The 3768-nt window shown below is 39.8% G+C and overlaps 1 non-coding gene across 1 annotated transcript; it reads right to left on the bottom strand.

Annotated features, from left to right (window-relative positions):
- Positions 1-3205: 3205 nt before the first annotated feature.
- LOC141654313 (small nucleolar RNA R71) lies at positions 3206-3312 on the bottom strand. The gene has a single exon (XR_012547874.1). It is a non-coding gene; the product is annotated as a small nucleolar RNA R71 (small nucleolar RNA).
- Positions 3313-3768: the final 456 nt, after the last annotated feature.

The following is a 3768-nucleotide window of genomic DNA, read 5'->3' as shown; positions in this document are numbered from 1 at the left end:
GAATATGCATAAAAGGAAGCTAAAGACAAGACAAGATCCTAATACATACTAGAAAGCATAGGAACTAGGCTAGTTAGGGGACTAAATGTGCGTAAATAGGAGTCACATCAAATATCCCCAAACCGAACCTTTGCTCGTCCCGAGTAAAGAGGTGACTAAAACTATGACCCTTATTTAAACTAATACTACTAATATAGCCGATGTGAGATAATTAGCGGGTCTCACTCCGCCCCTTCAACTCACAACAAGACATATATGAGGTAAGGTGTCTTCTTACAAGGCAAGGTGGGGCTTGCCAAAATTGCGATACATCCAAGCATTAAGCACACAAAACAAATAATGGATGCATCTACAAAAGAATAGCCATTTTCCTCATCTAAGTGGCAGAAGCACTAAAAGAGACATAATCGTAGGTCACATACTCCGTCATAGATACTAGTTCTACAAACTACTAAGTCTAAGAGGATAGTAGTAAATCACCTCCTAGTAGTGTCGGACTAGGCTATGTTCGTCCATAATAACTAGATGCTTTCGTCAAGAGTCGGGTCCTTATGTTGTTAGAAACACCGTAGGATCGCGGAATTCCCCCTCTTGGCTAGACAAAAGGAAGGGTCATCCCCTCTCCACCATGCAACAAATATAGGACCACCAACGAATAAAAGGGTTTCAAAGTATATGAGTTTCATGAGAGTAGTTTGCATTTGAGTTGTCCCCCCAAATTTTTGTGGCATTTGACATTTTAAAAACATTTTGATGTGACCATAATTGGCGCATATTTAGCCCCCAAATTAGCCTTGTTCCCATGCTTTTTAGTGCCTATTTGGGTCATTTCTTATCTTTAGTTCTTTGTTTTGCATATTCTTTGAGATTTTGATCCCTTGGTAGGAAAGGAGTAAGAATCTTGCATTTTCATGGCAAAACGAGACTAAATTGATCGAATTCAATGACCAAGCATCAAGGAGAGACGAGATTAGAAGGCCTTTGTACATATTATAGTAGAAGAGCAATGTTGAGAAAAGATCCTTGAGTCCCCAAGGAATTTATGAAGAAAAAGGGAAGAAAAGAAGAGAATTGTTGCTGACTGACAATCCGAGCGGATTGTCACCAATCCGTCCGTCCCGCAGCAGCAGAATCCGAGCGGCTTTGCCACAATCCGCTCGGATTCCTCCTCACCAATCCGCCCGGATTCCCCTGAATCCGCTCGGATTCAAACGCCAGAATCCGCCCGTCCCGACCCTATTCCGCCCGGATTCTAGTACAGCACGGATTGTCTTCTTCAAGCCTCAAAGAAAGACGCCCTTCTCTCAGAAAATACCGGAGTCTCCTTGCTCAACTTAAAAAGTGTAATTACTAGTTTAGCCCTTAGTTAACCCTGATGCATCCTCCCTAATTTTTACTATAAATACCCCATTAGTCTAATTAGAGGAGCATGTTCTTCTTATCAATAATTAGTGTAGTTAATATCAATCAAATCTCTCTTTAATATTGTAATCAAGTATTAATCAAGTTTTAATCCAAGTTTTAGTTCTTCAATCTCTCTTTTGTTCATCCTTTATTTTGGGTAATTGAAGATTATTTGGGTTATTGTTGGGAGATTGACAACCTCTCAATCAAGCATTCAAGTACTTCTATTATTCTTGCTTTATTATTGGAATCATTAGTAGGTATAATCTCTTAATCCCTTTTTAATTATTGCTAATTACTTTTATTTGTTCATCATGTTTCACTTTGTTAGTATGATTGACAACCTTGCTAGCATGTTCAACATGATAATGAGTGAGTAGTCTCTTAGCTAGGGTTAATGGGTGATTAGGGGAAACCAACATAGGGAATGATTCATGCTTAAATTAATATGCTTTCATGTTTTATTTGCTTGCTTGTTTTGATCTCAACTCATGCACATGTTATATTTGATGAAATGCTAAGCCTATGAATCCTTGCATTTACTATCATCTCCTATCTTTTCAATGAGACTTGTAAGACATAACCCAACTCGAGTCTCATTAGACCATGCATGTTGTTGAGTAGGGAAGATTAAGTCGACTTGTAGGTGTTGTACAATCTAATCGATTCGGCTCCGGGACCCAAACTTTCCTAGGATTGTAAGATATAACCCAACTCAATCCATCACAACAATAATTGCTTGCTTATAATTTGAGAACATGTTTGTATGATCATGTCCCATGATTCCCCTATGATCCCATGACACCCTAGTGCCTTTAATCAATTGTTTACACCCCTTTAATTCATCTTGCTTGTTTTATTTTTATTGCTATTTTAGTTTAGTAACCTTCTACATCAACCCAATTTGTGACACCCCTTAGACACCACTAGTTACAATAGAATTCTCATTTCAACTCCCGTCCCTTGGGATCCGACCTTTACTTGCCTCTTTACTAATTGTAGAGTTGCTTGTGGAGCTATAAATTGTGTTTTGATTCGACCGTGACCAACGACCACATCTTAATTTGTGAACACTTAGCGGGATCGCACCAAAAATGGCGTCGTTGCCGGGGACGGTGTTTGTTTGATTTAGATTTCTTTTTATTGTTATTAGTTGTGTCTTTCTTCGCCTTGAGGAAGTAAAACTCTTCAAGGTTTGTTCTAATTTTTTTCGAGTTGTTTGATATTTTGCATGTCTAGAAGGTTACAAGGTGATTTGTTACCTTTTGACCGTGAAATCGAAAGAACCTTGACGAACAATAGGAGACTTGTTAGGAGGAATTTAAGAGGTATTAGTGAAGTTGTTCAACCCACTAGTGAGTTTGTCAATCCTTTCGCAATAGAAGGAGAAGAAAACCCATTACACAATACCCCACAAAATCCACCTACAATGCCAAAATTCTCGTCACACTCCGTACCCACCGAGGAGAATCTACCAAATGGTACTCCTACACCACAACATCTCACCAGAAATTTTATTGCCAAGTCCGCCTTCATCCAATTAGTTGAGAGGAGCCAATTCGGGGGGATGCCTAGTGAAGACCCTCATTCTCATATGGAAACCTTTTGCGATTATTGTGATGCTATCTCTCAAACGGGAGTGACTCAAGACCAAATTAGATGGGTCTTATTTCCTTTTTCCTTAATCGGCACCGCGAAGCAATGGTTGAAGGGCCTTGATAAGGCCACCCTTGGAATAGATTCTTGGAAGAAGTTGGCTCTAGCTTTCTACAAAAAATTCTACCCACCGGAAAAGACTAACATGCTAAGAGCTCAAATTACGGGTTTTAAGCAAAGGGATGAAGAGTCTTTGTATGAAGCTTGGGAGCGGTTCAAGGGAATTTGTCGCTCATGTCCTCACCATGGACTTAGCGAATGGTTTTTGGTGCAACAATTTTGGAACGGTCTTTATGAAGACTCAAGAAATATCCTTAATATGGGATCGAATGGGATGTTCACCGAGGTTGATGACAACCAAACTTGGAGCAAAATTGAAGAGATGGCAATCCACAATTCACAATATAGTAGGCCTCGCAAGGCTACTAGAGGAGGAAAGCACGAAGTGGACGCCGTTACTCAATTAGGTGCCCAACTAAGCTCCCATATCGATACTATCAACTTGAAGTTTGAACAAGCTATGGCTAGACTTGAGGAAAACTCAAAATCATCGAAGCATCATGTCAATGCCATGACGGCATCCTCATCAATCCCAAGTGGGATATGTGAGAATTGTGGAACTTTGGGTCATGACCCAAGTGAGTGTAGGGGAACAACCGAACAAGTTAATGCTTTCCAAGCATATAAAAGTGGTACCCCTTATTCAAA

This window comes from Silene latifolia, chromosome 4 (genome assembly GCF_048544455.1).
Source record: "Silene latifolia isolate original U9 population chromosome 4, ASM4854445v1, whole genome shotgun sequence".
Lineage (NCBI taxonomy): Eukaryota > Viridiplantae > Streptophyta > Magnoliopsida > Caryophyllales > Caryophyllaceae > Silene > Silene latifolia.
The sequence above is the reverse complement of the archived record's forward strand: the minus strand, read 5'-3'. Positions and strand labels throughout refer to the sequence as shown.